Source organism: Columba livia, chromosome 26, assembly GCF_036013475.1.
Source record: "Columba livia isolate bColLiv1 breed racing homer chromosome 26, bColLiv1.pat.W.v2, whole genome shotgun sequence".
NCBI classification, from domain to species: Eukaryota; Metazoa; Chordata; class Aves; order Columbiformes; family Columbidae; genus Columba; species Columba livia.
In genome coordinates this window covers 2,388,159-2,403,433 of record NC_088627.1, presented here as the reverse complement: position 1 = coordinate 2,403,433, position 15,275 = coordinate 2,388,159, and the positions used below count along the sequence as shown (strand labels likewise).

The following is a 15,275-nucleotide window of genomic DNA, read 5'->3' as shown; positions in this document are numbered from 1 at the left end:
AGCACCAACAATGTGTATCGAAAGCAGGATCTTTGTTTACCAGATGTCAGCTAATAATAAGAGGTATTATACCAGCACTGAGAGCCATTGGGAAAGCTGCGTACAAGCTTACGAGCTAAGCGAGCTGATTTACTGACTGCTTCATACCCGCATTGCATGAGCTGCTTTGAATGTAATCTACTAAAAACACCCCCATGGGACCCATAAACTTTATATAAGGAGCCTTAACTCAAACAGTAAGAGGCTCCGAGGACCCATGGAGAATGGCTCAAACGCTGCAGCGGGCGGATGTTTTAATACATTTTGGTTTTTCTTTTGTAGTCACAAGGGCTGGTTTATGTTTATTTTGCAAAACAAAAGCAGTTCCCACCAAAACATCCCCAAGTCTCTTCTGCCACAAACACAGACAAGGCAGGAACATGGTGCCAGCGCATTGAAACCCATCCTGATCCCATCTTTCCTCCCACTTCTTCCCACAGGAACAAATCTCTATTAAAAAGTGTCATTTGAATGTCCACAAACCACAAGAGACTGGAAACGCGTTATCTCCCTGAACACGATACAAATAAGATTTCGGCTGTTTGGTGCCACTTTGAGATAATTGTTTCAAAGGATCTGAATGTAGAAAATACTGTAAAACAACTTCAGAACCAATAGCTATTTTAATTTGCAACTTGCAGCTCATTTTGACAAATAACCCCCAAAAAAGGAAGATAAATAATACAGCTTCAATTATATTCCTGTACAATATTTATCTTATTTTGTGTTGTGCGCTGCTGAGCTAATTCAATTTTCTGCTGCCAGCCCATGCTTGTTCCCCTTTCACTTGTAATATATAACTTTATGAGGAGGGACTAAATCTTGTGTGAATGGCACTTTATCCCTGAACGTTTCTGGAAAAATAAAATAAACCAACGACAATACTCTTTGCAAAACCGAGAATAAAAGCCACGCGCTGAGCTGTTTTTCAGTAGTGACAAGTGACACATGGAGGGAAAGCATCCAAAACCCCCCAGAGGCTTCTGGATCCACAGCTGGGACCAGGACCTGATGCCCTTGGCATGAACAAGGTGCTGCCTCATGTTTCCAAGCCAGAGGGGACAGTGCAAAATCACTCCCTTGCCACCTCCTACAAGGACACGGAGCTCAGCTGGGTCACACTGAGCTACATGGTGAATAAGAGGCAGAAAAGATGGTTGCTGGCCCCTACAAGATAAAAGTTTAAATTGATTTTGGAGCCTGGGGATGGAAATTTCTAATTATATTTAGCTAAAGACATTCCGATACAGCCGACAAAGCGAACTGATGCTGGGTGCCCGCTCGCCCTGCGCTGGCACAGAAGAGCAAAGCCCTGGGGCTGGTGTCTCTGCACTGCTGTCCATGCACAGCTCTCGGGGGGTTTTCTTCCCAGCTTCTACAGCTCCCTCTGAAACACAGCAAAAGACACACAAAGTGAGCAGACAAACTTTTCCTACAACGCTCACTTACTGACATTTCCATAACTTTTGTGTTCTGCAACTCGTTCTCATGACTTGTTGTTGGAGCTATTTCTGCTCCTATCTCAATGCCTTTTAATTTATTTCTCTCTAAATTGCTGCCTCTGGAGGTGAAAAATAAGCCATGGGCGCTTGCTTGATGGATCCAGGCTAAATGTCAGTCGGCTCCTGCCCGTGGGCACCGGTGTTAGTGCCAGTCGGTTGAAACTGCGCCCAGTGCAACCGGGAAAGCTGCTGGGAACAGATAAAGAACTGGAGAGGAGGTTGTTGAGCTAAAGGCTGGGAATTGTCGGCAGCAAACTGACAGATGTTGGTGGTTCATCAGTACATTCCCAAAAGGACAATGTCAGTAGCTTGAAAAGAATGGAAGGGAGTAAAGATGGAAGAATTGGTTTAACATCTGTGTTTTTCTTGAAAACGTTTTCTCTCGGGAATATCGGGGAAGCTGACATTTTCACAAGGCAGGAGAAGTGGGATTCACGGCTAATTGTGGTCTGATGGTGGAACAAAGCAGGGACCCAAAGGAAAGCTCTGCTGGCTGCAGCATCTCCCCCACAGCCACTCACAGCGAGGAATACAGACTCGCTTTGGCCCCTTGGCTTGTTTCACACATTGCTCAGAAACGGATGGTTTTCCAGCCTGTCCTTTGGCTCAGCCCACACACAAACTGGAGATAACACCACCGCCTTGGAAGTGCTACACGGGTGGAGAAACCACCACCAAACCCGGACTTCTCCCTCTGGCCCGCTGCCAGTTCACACACTCTCCCATGCAAACAGTTTGCGTTACAAGTGTTTGATTTTTCTTTAATCTTCCACTAAACTGGCACTGCTCTAAGTGCAAATGTCACCTAACAGGCAATTGCAGGAGCCATGCAGGCAGAAAGTGAAGCCGCAATACAGCGGCCTGCTTTCCATCCTCTCACACTTCAGGGCTAAGATGCACGTCGCACTTGCCTTCATTTCAGCCTGCTTGGTGTTAATTTTAGCATCTAAAACTATTTTAGAGCTGAAAACGCAGCTGATAACACGGTTAACAAGTGCTACTGTGGGCTCCCTTGGCAGCAAGGCTTCAGCATCCCCACCAGCATATTGCCTTCAGCTGCTCTGCCAGGTTTGTCTCACTGCTCCTCCCCAAAAACAGGGCCGGTGCTGCCAAAGCAGTGCTCACCACCACCCTGCCCTCCGTGCTGCTTGGACTGGCTTATTAGACAATGGCTGGGGTGACTTTGCTACTGATAATATCAGCTCTATGCAACGGATGAGCCTGCAAGCTGCTCCTGCCCCCATCACTCATCTCTGCTGGATGCTGCCAAAGGGCACTGGGTGCTCCAGCCACTCGCTGGCAGGTTGTTTTGGGGAGCAGGGAGCTGTACATGGGGTACACACAAGATACCTTTGCTCACGTAGCTGGTGTTTGGTGTTCTCGCCTCTCACAAACTCTCCTTCGGCCAACAGATCAGATGGAGCTCCTGGTGGAGCCTCCAGCCAGAGGGATGCTCAGCTCCGGCACTCACCAAGACCCTGCGCCCAACGGCTTCCAAGGCCGACTGCCCAAACCTGGGCATCTCCAGCCCTGACGCCCATGAAAACGTGGCAGCTGCAAGGTCACCAGCACATCTGCTCAGGCAGGACACAGGGGTGGAAAGCCAAGCACCGCAAAACTGGTGTGAGCAAAGGGGAGGGTGAGAAAGGAAAGCGTACAGATCTCTGGGACTCAGCAATAGTAGAAATCTCAGACAAGCTGAAGATGTGGAGTTTCTTTAATTATTTTCAAAGTAATAAACTCTGTAATTAACCATAGCTTAATAAGTCATCAATCTTGTGCAAAAAAAAAAAAAAAAAGGAATAATGAACTCATTAACTAGGATGCATCCTCCCAGTGTAGACAATCAATGCCTTATCTTAATGTAATGTAAGGGTATCTCTGGAGGGGAAGGAAAAGGGTTTGAAACAAATTAAAGAAACTAAACGTTGAGAGAATGCTTGTTTGTTTTTCCTTAAAAGAGGAAACGGATGAAGAAACGTGGAAACTCCACTGTCCGAAACCCAGTATGGTTATTGCCCATTTTCATACTTAGACATAATATAGACTAGGAACTGCCCTTAGTATTCTCCCAGTAATGGGTTTATATTTAACTAGGACAACAAGAACCACAGGGCTAAGCAAACCCCCTTTTAATCACCCTCCTTCCCCCCCAAGTTTAAAGAAATGTAAATTTGCCATTACAGAGCCGTGCCTTGAAAAGAAGGAGTTTGCATTTCTATGAGGTTGCAGAATGTGTCCTCCTAATCTTCCTGTCTCACACACACATTTATTCCAGTGATTCCCTTGGCTTCCTCTTGTCAGCCTAAAGTTGATTCAAGTCATTTTACAGCCTAAAAGCGAGTCTTTCTTGTATGTTTAAAATACTGTTTGAGCCTCTCCCAGTTCAATAGAGTCACTTGGGCTGTAAGCAACTGCTCAAGCAATTGCTGCTCCTTCCCTCAAGAATATTACATTCTCCGCTGCTCACAACAAACATCAAGAGTGTTAATATTGCTGTCGTGGTGACTGACAGCTGCTGCAAACATGGCTGATATAAAGCTAAATTGCTGCACTTCAGAGGCAGCGCAAAGCTTGGAGTGCAGCCATGGCGATGAGCCGCGTTCTTGGGGGGGAACGCCGGGAGTCGAGAGGCATCCACCAACTCCAGAGTGCTCAGGAAGCCACATACCAGCTCATCTCCCAACAGGCTGTGCAAAGGGACTGGCGCTTTATCGCATCTTCTGCGCTAAGAAACTCAAAGCGCAAGGCAGAGAGGAAAGAGCATCCTCCATCCATTCTGCAGGGGCTGCTCGGTCTGTCCCAGGTCCTGTTCCTCACCAAACCACCCCATGATGCTCACGGCATCAGCTGGAGGACAAGGTTCTGTGTAAAAGCACCTGCCAGCAGGCGGGCATCACCTTGGTCGAGTCTTCATCTCCCCCTGCATCTCCAAAAGGCTCAAAAGGAATGAAAATCATGAATGAAAACCACGGCGGGAGCCGGTGGAAGAATTAAATCAGACAGACAGAAGTGTGGGAGGAGACTTGGGCCAAGAAAGGCCAATTTCAAACCATATTTTTAATTAAACTGGGGAAGTTTTTAACTGATAAAAACATCTTTAGTTGGATTTAATGGCATTTAGCTGCTTTAATTGGGATGTCTATATTTGGAGTTTGCAGACAGAAACAGATAATAAGGCGACAAAAACAGATCACAGGGGCTTTAAAATCCTGGCATTTGCATAACCCAATTGTTAACATTATGAAATGGAAACCCTGTTATCAGCTTGCATAAAACAGCTTGTTTTGGTAGATTGCAAATACTGTGTTTAATTAACCAAGCTTCAGGGACAGTGAATCTTATTGTTACAAGACACAACTCTGTAGGAAAAAAAAAAAGCATTTTCATTTAAATAAAACAAAAGGGGATGTTTATCAGGATGTTACTTAATTGTCAGCATTGCTAAAGAGTTTTGTTTCTGCTATAATTTATGAACTGGAATTGATCAGTAAAGCAGGGAACCAGGCGCCTTTGTCCTGTTCAATTAAAGCTCTGTCATCTTAAATCCCGGCATTTATGATGCCAGCAGCTAAGGGGAAAGGAAAAAACCTGAGAGTCCATTGGAAACCCTGGGTTACGAATTAAATCCAGTTTTACCCAATTAGCCCTCTCAAAGCTTCTCTATCTTGGTATTATCTACCTCTGGCACTTCTAGAAAGCCCATTACAACATCACTAAGGTCCCGGCATGTTCCTGAAAGAGCAGAGGAAGATAAAGGTGGGTAAATATATAGGTATATGCCATTAACAGGTTCTTTGACAGCCCCTCCCTCAGCAGTCAAGCAGGAGATATTTATCTGAAAAGCCAGGAATTGTCCACAGAGCAAGACAGAATATAACTGAGCTGCTGGGGAAGAAGCAATTTGGTTTTCCCTGCAGAAAATGCTGCTGGGAATGGAAAACATTCTTGGTTTGAATTTGATACACAATAAACCCTAAATATTTCTGTATCTAGATGTATTTTTTGCTAACATTTCCAGTACATCAGAAATAATCAAACATGCCTAGAAATATTGTTTGCCATTTTGCAGCCTCCCTGGGAACCCATCCAGGAACGGTACCAGAGGCCACACGGGCACGGCAGCAGCATCCTCGGCTCTGGGAGCTTTGAGAGGTGCAAAAGGCAGGAAAAGAGGATGCTGTGCATGTCCACATCACCCCTAATGCGAAGTGCAAATCACGGGATGCCCCCCTGAAACGTGTAATTGTATTTGAAAGGACACAAAAGCTGCAGTTGCTTCCAGGAACAAAACGTACCCCACAAAGTCTTATTTATATACCATGTTTTTCTGTGATTGCTTACATATGTTTATCACATTGGTCCTCTCTCAATACAGCACCACAGAACTTCTGTTCCAAAATGACACTGTGCGATGTCAGACTCCTGACCAGTGAACCCCCAGCCCAAATACCTGGAGGTGGCGGGGAAGAGTCTGCGTGGGAGTTCAGCAAGAGGCAGAACCAGTACAGTGTATGATCAAAGCAACGTGCTGGAGTAATCGGAGAGGAGAGCAGATGCTGTCTGCAATAAAAGCCCAGGCAACATCCAGCTGAGCAGCCTACTGCGAGACCCACGGGGGCAAACTTCCCTGCGGGAGGACAAAAGAGACCCAGCAAGTGAACAGCGGAAAATTCTACTGCAAGGTGCCCATTATCAAGCAGCAGCGGAGCTGCAAAACAGAGAACTGAATTTGAGGAGGGGAGGGAAGCAGGCACCCTGTGGACACAATTACAGAGACATTTTAGAAATTGCTGGGGGGGTAAATGCAGGATTAGCCGATGGGAGAGGCCTGAGGAGGGAAGGGCAGCAGTGGTGTCCCAAATGTGCCCAGGAACCAGCTCTGCAATGCTGCCCAGTCCTATCGCACATCCAGGTCCCCAGTATTTGCCATTCCACACCAAATCCTTTCACAGCACCAAATCCTTTAATCCCTGCAGCCACTTTAACCCTTGGCCTCCTGAGCCTCACTGAAGGATCTGGAAGCTCGCTGAAATCCCAAAGTATCACAAGGATCATTGTACATCCTTAAATAAACCTCCTTTCTTTACCTCTCTCCCTTTGTGAGGATTTATGCTCTGCGAGAGGCTCCCAAGGAAATGGCTGGAGGATGAAAACCCCCTCCTGGTTTTTACTTCTTGCCTCTCGAGGGTTAACAATCCTCCGGAGAGTGCACAGCAGCCTGTCTATCCACTTTGGTAATTGAAATCAATTTCTCTACCTTATCTTTAGGAAACCTATATAGTCAAGACACTAATCTGCTGGCTCTGGCATCTTTTAAATGAAAACCTATTTAAAAAAAAGTAACAGGCCCTTGCCCTGCCTGCTGATGCTCCTTCACCGAGGAGACAACCAGCCCCCCGAGGTTTTTTGGGAGCAAGCTGTGTCCGGCACTATGATGGGAAGGGAAACCTGCTGCCTGCTCATGGACCAGGGAGCTCGGGCGCTGGCAAAGGGGGCGATACCAAACGCCTGTGATGGAGAGAGGAAGCTGCCAGAGGGGCTTTGCGTCAGGTTCTATGATTCTATAGGTATCTCCTTGGCAGCAGCTCCCATGCTCTGTTCCTCTGACCCCCCCATGCCACTGAAGGGTCACAAACCCAGGATGCCTGTCGTGCGCTGATACAGGCACAGCTGCCACAAGAAAAGAAGGTGCTAAATGCCCAGCCTGCCCCATGGAGCAGAAAAGCGATTCTGTGATGTGTCTCCCTTCGCAAACCTCTCATCTCCAGTTACCTAAATGAAGCCTGCAGAGAAAGAGCTGACCCGGACCATGTTCTCTCCTGACCCTGGTCATTAGGAGTCCAGCCAAGCCGATAGATTTCTAATTTGCAGTCAATCAGGCTTGAAATCCCCGTAGTTTTGCTTGTAATTACACAGACCAAGTAATCAATAGAGAATCATACCACCTTGGGCCTAAAAAAAGGGCAATAAACCCCCAGGAGCACCCCCTGGTTCCCGGGGCAGGGCAAGGCTGCCGGTTTGGGTTTGCTCAGAGCACAATGTTTGTATTTTCACTGGGTGCCCATGGTGGGAAATGGGAAACCACAGAACGTGATGGCCAGAAGATCTGGAGCTGGGGCTCCCACGTGAAGCCCAGGTAAAAAGGACCCGAGTTGTTACCGACCCCGCAGTAACGCCCGATCCCTCCCCACTCTCTCTTTACTGCTGGAACCATCACAGTTCTCTCGCAAGAAATGCGCATTTACCAAAAGTTAACAATTTGTAGTTTCCTTCACACTGCACTTTTTGAGCAAGACAATATAATTAAATGAGGCACATTAATATCATGAGATAAGCATCACTGACCACATTTATGACAATATAAAAGGAATTTGCAGAGAGGAAAAAAAGAGAACTTATACCCTATAAATCAAAGCATTTTGGTGCATAAGATTTGGGAACACAAGTCTATGAATTGTAATAGAGCATGACGAAGTCTCATCAGCAGAAGTAAATATTAAACCCCCAATGACAAACAGATACCAAGCATCCTATCTGAATGTTTTTTCAACACATCAAGTTTAAAGCAGTTCCTGATTCTTATTCTCTTAATCGAGGTAATTTGCTTTAAGTGTTCCTTGCAGCTGAGAAATTACAATTGCCCCTTTAATATTCTGATAATGGAAACTGCATTTTTTTTATCTGATGCTAATCGCCATGTGCTCCTCCGAGGGCGGAATCTTCTTTGAGTGAGAAAGAGCTTGATAAGAGGCTGACATGCACATCAGAAAATGAAACGTATGACAGCGATTTGACTGGGTAAGGGTAGAGGAGGGAATGGCCATTTCGCTGGCCTGGCTTCCCCATCCAGTTATTCATTATGTTCAATTGCCATTATATTCCTTTCAGCTCCCCAAGAAGTCAATATAACATAATGAAGTTATCGCAAGATGAAGCTTGCTGAGCTCATTTGGTGATGGTAATGTGCAGCAGTTCTGGGCAGGCAGCTTTGTTTGCACAAACGAACAGCAGGATGCTGGGGGTATTCAGGACAGGTAGCAGTTTCTTCCACCACCCTCATCCTTTCAAATTAATTTCTTTTTTTATCCTTAGATTGCTAAAAACATGGAAAAAGTTTCAATACTTGATGTCACAGCAATTAGAACCTTTAACATAAGTTTAACATAAGTTTAACATAAATATAGGCTGCCCTTGCCTCTGACCACCCAACGCTGAACAGAAAAATCTTGCTCTATTTCTGCAGCAATACAGCATTTCCAGAAAGTTCCTCAAGAAAGCCTGATACACACGTTCTTTTTCTCAGCAGATGCGATACCAGAGGAATACGAACGCTGTGCTCACCACCAACAACCAACCCTTTCTGAGTACATCTTGTTTTCCTCAACGCCCATTGCCAAATGATGCAGAAGTCCCAGGATGGAATGGACACAGTGCCCATCATGGAGCAACTGCCCCGTGCTTTCAGTTTACAACAATTTGGACACATCTGCACACATCCCACTAACTATGACACTGGAAACACCCGCGGTTCTTGATGGAGCAAACTCCATGTTGAATACCGAGCAGATTTTCTGCCTTCGTGATAAACTGCAACCAGAGTCGTATCTGAGCTGCTGATCTCCCTCCTGCTCGCCAGGGGCCAGACACAGCTCCTTGTTCCACACAACTGGGCCACCACTTTCCACCATTTGCAGCCACACAATTCTGGCAGCAATTCACCAACACAATTTACACCCAAGAGGTTGCGTGGAGCTGCATGAATCAATTAAATTATTCTGCTCCTGTAGGAGTGTGTCTCCTCCCAGCCAGCTCTTTGGATTACAATTGTTCCTCCATTAATCTGAGGCGTATCAAACTGAGCTCAGCCTCACTGTGGGAGGGAACAATGAGAACGCTGCAGGAACATTGCACAGCACACGCAGGAACGTCCCCACGGCCATCAGCCACTTCGCATTCATGTGTGCCGTATTGATTGCTACTAAAGGAGGGGCTGCAAAACACTAGCTTTTACTAGAAGAATTAACAGAATGAAGGTCAAGGAGCAAAGTGGGCTGATCTGTAAATATCTGGCGTTTTTACTCCTGTCTTGAAGTGCCATGATAAACCACTCTGAATGCAAATCTGACCTGAAATGAATCACTGAGTACTTCACAGAGCAGGTAATTGAAAGAAGACACTATGGGATCCTGATACAAAAAAACCCAGTTGTTTCTTTAGTATTTCTGCCCCTCTTCCTTCCCCCTCAAATTTCAATAGGCCATATCTAATTATTGACTGACATGTATTCCCCCTCACACTTGGTTATTATCAGACCATAGCGCATGTGTCAGTCCACAGAATTAGCAGCTATAATTGGACCCTTTTAACAAGGTACACAACACATTTTAAATTAAATTGCATTCCATAAATCAGGTTAACCTTTTCAACATTGCTCTAAGAAAATTAATTACTCATATCGAAGCACATGACCTTTTCACAGTGCTTGGGATTAGCTTTCACATTTCTTTTATTTTCCCTTCCTTCTGCTCCTCCCTCCCCCAGCCCAGCCTTCTTTCTTCATTTAAAAACATCAGAGCCCAAATATCATCAGGGCTGAACACATTGCTCGGGCTCTCACACACAGCTTCAACCAAGTGCAACTTAATTGCTGCTCACTTTGCCAGTTCTTCCAAGAAATCATCTCCTTTTCCCTCTTCCCTGGCAGGGGAACCAGGGCTGCCCAGGTGCCAACACTCAGCTCATCAACCAACTCCTGACTTCCTTCTGATGTTTGTTTGAAACACCTGGGAATCTTCTGGGACTGTTTCTCCCATTTCCATCAGCAGCAACCAGCAATATTTCTACATTTCAGCCCTTGGAATCATAAATATAGTGTGGCTGATGGCCCTAAAAGCTCAGAAAGAAGAAAAGGGGAAATTGCTTTATTATATTAAAGTCTACCAGAACTTTCTATGGCAGTTCTGTAGGGTTCATGGAAATAAATATTAGCAGCACAGTACTATTACCAGCTTGGGAACACAAGGACAAAAAGACTCTTACTGAAGCCAGCATCAAAGCAAACAACACTTACACAAAATCAGGCAGGATAAGCCCAGACAGACACAATCTCACCTCTCCCCACCTGATCCTATTTGAAGCTTCCACATAATTTGGGTTTTATGAGCTTTCTTATGCCCTCTATGGTGAGTTCAAAAATCAGATTAGCAATATCTACAAATAACAAGCCTCAGATCTGAGAGAATTTGAGCAGAAAAGGCTTTGCAGGCCCTTTCTGCAGCCATATGACATCATCAATGACATCACCTGCAGCCGTGTCTGCCCCAGAACTCACCTGTCCCCAGCAGGGCTGTGGCAGCTCCAGAACCTTCCCTAGAAGAGAAATAAAACAAGTGATCAGTCTGCAGGGTAAGCATTGGGGTGTCTTCTTTAAGCCCCTTCTACAGCAAACTCCCAAACCTTCATCACACTTTTTGGTGTTGTACCATATCTGTAATTTGTTATTAACTTGGGCTACTTCAGACATTTTTCCTGAACAAAATAAACCTCCAACAATGAAGGTAAACAAATGTTTGGAAGCATTTTTCAGACAGCAGTGTTTATGCTGATACAAGACTAACAATTTTTGAGACTCAACAACTCATAGCACAGGTTTTGGTTTACAACTAGCCCTGCTGTTTTTTGTTATTAAAACAGCCCTAGCAACACAGTTTTCCTTCTGCAGCTGTTCTCCAAGATCCAGTTTAGCACAAGCGACACTAAGAACTTAAATACAAAAGGGCTCTGAATGCTACACCAACGGGTCTGCACTCACCACAGGACACAGAAACTCCCGCAGTTGCTCCTGTTCTGAGCTCCCCGTGCTCTCACACGTTATCAGCCCCGCACACAGGGCTCACCCCCGGAACGGACCCTCAACCTCCCGCTGCCTGGACGGAGGGGGCAGCACCCGCTCCCCTCCCGGCCACCCTGCGACAATTAAGGGGGGCCCCTGCCCCCCCCACCTTGTTACGGAGACTCTGTCCCACCCCCGGCCCGGCAGGAGGGGCTGTGGCCGCCCCGGGGCCGCTGTCTGCGCTGAGGCAGCACCGCGAGGCCCGGGCGCCTTTCCCGCGCAAAGCCGGCCTGGAGGCCTTTGTGAGATGGACCGATGTGAGCACAGCAGGTGGGTGGCCCTGAGGGCGCTAATAGTGCTAATTAGCTGTTATGTGGGTCTTATTGCTTGCCTCAGGCCTACCTGGCAGTGCTACAGACCATGGAGCTCTTTTTGCTGCTCTTGCCTTCTCCAGGATGGATTCTGCACTGACTCTGGCTTGTCTGGGCCCTGCAGCCCCAGACGTGCCTTGTGCTGGGTATGGCTGCTGCCCTGCTGCTGTAGAGCTCTCCTGTGCTCCCTGGTGATGGCAGGACAGGCCCTAGGGCCCTTCAGTGGCCTTTCTGTGAGGGAGCCACCTACCCTGCTGCACACTGTTGGAGGGGTGAGCTGGCTCTCCCTGAAGCTCCCTGTGGCAGCCATTGCCAGGCAGAACACGCCTGGCCTTTGAGGAGACTCCACCATGAGGAGACACCACAGTGAGGAACCACTGCTGGGGGCCCTGCCAGCCAGGAGGCCACCGTGTCCTGGCCGCTTGCTGCCCTGTGCTGGCCCACACTGCTGGAAGAGCACACCAGGACACGTTGCCTGTCTCCAAAAGGTAGGATGTTGCGTGGCTCAGTGCCAATACTGTGGCGGGGGGGCAAATGTGCAGGGGAGGTGCAAATGTAGTGGAGGATGTGTGGTGGAGATGTTGGTGTGAGGGTCTGGTGCCTCAGAACTGAAGGTAAAGATGTTGGTGTGAGGGTCTGGTGCCTCAGAACTGAAGGTAAAGATGTTGGTGTGAGGGTCTGGTGCCTCAGAACTGAAGGTAAAGATGTTGGTGTGAGGGTCTGGTGGCTCAGAACTGAAGGTAAAGACATTGGTGTGAGGGTCTGGTGGTGCAGAATTGAAGATGGAGATGTTGGTGTGAGGGTCTGGTGGCCCAGAACTGAAAGCACCGATGTTTGTGCTTGAAGGAAGGTGCTGGTTTTTAACAGGGAGAGGTGCTGAGCTTCAGAGCGGCTTCCTTGGAGGTGTATTGGATTCCTTGTTGGCTGGGGACTTTGCATTCATGGCTGTATATCTTCCTAAGTGTTGTACCTGAGGGAGGGGGTGCATGGTTTGGTTTGAGTTGTGGACCCCCAGCTGTGTGGGGTTGGCATTGTCAGGCCCCATAGAAGTGAGTGATTTATGGAAGTCTTCTCAGAAGTCAGGAACATCTTCTCTTTTTTTCCTTAAGTGGGATATTCCATGTAGTTTTACTATAGACTGTATTTCGAAGCTCTCTTCATTTATTTAAATTGCTCTGTGAGTTGCTGGAGTCATCAGCAGAAACGCTGGAGTCAGCTAGATTTTAAACATTTAAAATGATATAAGACCATTTTCCTTTAGAAAGAACCTTTAAAATTTTAATTATTCTTTTTCTTTTCCTATTTCTCTTTTCTTTTCTTTTAGTGATAGGGTTGTTGAAACCTCCCATTAAAAGGCCCATAAAATAAAACAGACAAAGAAATAAAAAAGCTTAAAGCACAATGTGGCAAAGACTTTCTTGAAAACATCAGGCATCTTGCTGCTGATGTATTGCCTGTTCTTACAGTGGAGGAGAAATGAATGAGGAGGAATGGGTTGCTTGGGGGTGGCTCCTGTGTTTTATGCTCAAGTTAACGCCTTATAACTAGCATTGCAGCATGATACTACTCCTTGGAAACCAGATTCCCAGTGGTTTTGTGATGGAATTTAAACCTTAATAAGTGAAGCCCTATTGAAACAGCTGCTCTAGGCTGTGTCAGGCCCAAATATGCCTTTGGGGTGAGTGTGTACAGACCTGGGGTGATGTGGGACTGAATCCTGGCTGCCTTACACCTACTGGGAAAGGAGTCAAGACTTGTCTCCTATAATTCCACAATTAACTGGCCTGTCTCAGATGAGATGATTTTGGAGCTTGAGACATCAAAGGCAAAACTTCCTAAGAGTTCATTTTAAATGAGGAAACCAACATGATGCTTCTCCCCTTGTAATGTGCTTAAGCTGTGTTTGTTTTTCTTTCTGTGTTCCCAAACACATTAAAAAGATTGAACATAATAAGTAAGTTAATTGTTTACCTAATCCTTAATGAAGATTGCTATTTCCTCTTCAGAATTGCTGCTTGAAGATGCATTACATCTCTTTCTGAGTTGTTGCTGTTGGGAGTAGGTGTTGTTCAGAGGTGGTTTCTGTCTTGCTCCTGGGAGTCTCCTGCCAATGTGCAGATCCTGTCAGTGCTTCTGTGGGGTTCTGGGGGCTCTTTCCTGTCCCTTGGTTATGTGAAAGCAGTTAAGTTTGTGCAGTTGTTCTGAAGTCCTTATTCTCTTCTCCATAGTGAAGCTGCACTGTAGATTTGTTGGCTACCTTGAGGTTCCTGTCATTTATAATTATGACAGTTTTTGTTCAAGCGATTTTCACATCTCTCCATCCATCCTTGCCCTCCAGTTGCAATTATACTTTTTGATGCCATTGAATTGCAAAGATCTGCAGAAAACGCTTTGAACATCTCTGATAACAAAATGTGATACATCATTCAGTTCATCTGGGGCAGTGACTCCTCTGGCTTGCTCCAAGCATTAAATCAGACGTTTTGATTGTGAGTGACAGAGCCATGAAATTGTCTAGTTTACCAGATTAACTGCAGTCCCTCAAAGCCAGCACTTAATGCATAAACAAAACCAGGATCCCCATCCATCTATTCCTGACAGAGTGGTGCAGATGACTGAGCAAAGAGTGTTAACTCCAAAAACCAAACCAGTATCAGAAGTAATAGTGCAGATTTGCTTCTAACAGACTTACTTTACCCTAAAGTGTCATTTGTCTCATTTCACTTATTCCAGATGTCGCTTCAGTAACTCATTCATTACAGCAAATCAAATAAACAAATGAAAAATTAAAGCTATTGTTATCCAGCAGTTCCATCAGGGTGTTTTTGTAGTTCTTTGCATATTTATGCTGTTTCTTTGGGCTGCATGTCCAATTAGAACAGATGGCTGATAGGTTACACTGACTTACCTACTCCAGCAGACTGGGCAAGTGGCCATATCTTCAGAAAATGAAATACTGCATAGCGATTTCGAAAGAAAAATACATTGTATTCATTGAAAGCTATTTTCAATTGCTTATCGTGTTTTTCCTTGTGTTTTTTTTTTTTCTCCTGTGCTGTTCATTATCCCTTTTGGAATTTAAATGGCACATCTTATGTATGCGAGTTAACTCCATTTGCTTGCGAGAAGGAATGCATTCCCATCATCTATACGCATGAACATAGAGATGTAGATAGAGATAGGAATGCAAGTCACTCTTGAAATATTCTGCATGCTAGAATCTTTCCTTTCATTCTTTATTTAATTTTGCTGTTTAGAATGAAAGGAACACATTTAAATAATAAAATGAACCACAATGTGTGTTCTGCTCTATTCATGGAGTTTTTCTAATTTTGGTCCTTTCTGCAGAACTGCTATAAATACTTCCACATAAGAATGCCTGAGAAATAGGTCATAGCAAAAATTGCTAATATGTGCATTTGACAGAAGTCCTTCCAAAGTTCTGATGTCTTTCAGATTGTTTCATATAGCAAACAATGTGAAGATTAGCCTGGAGTTTTCAAGAAGAGCTATTTGAGACTGGGAACC

General features: G+C 45.6%; 1 long non-coding RNA gene across 1 annotated transcript; it reads right to left on the bottom strand.

Annotated features, from left to right (window-relative positions):
- Window positions 1-647: 647 nt before the first annotated feature.
- Window positions 648-11,559, bottom strand: LOC135576415 (uncharacterized). The gene is made up of 3 exons (XR_010468137.1): window positions 11,356-11,559; window positions 10,876-10,913; window positions 648-1,426 (listed from the first exon to the last, which is right to left on the bottom strand). It is a non-coding gene; the product is annotated as an uncharacterized LOC135576415 (long non-coding RNA).
- Window positions 11,560-15,275: the final 3,716 nt, after the last annotated feature.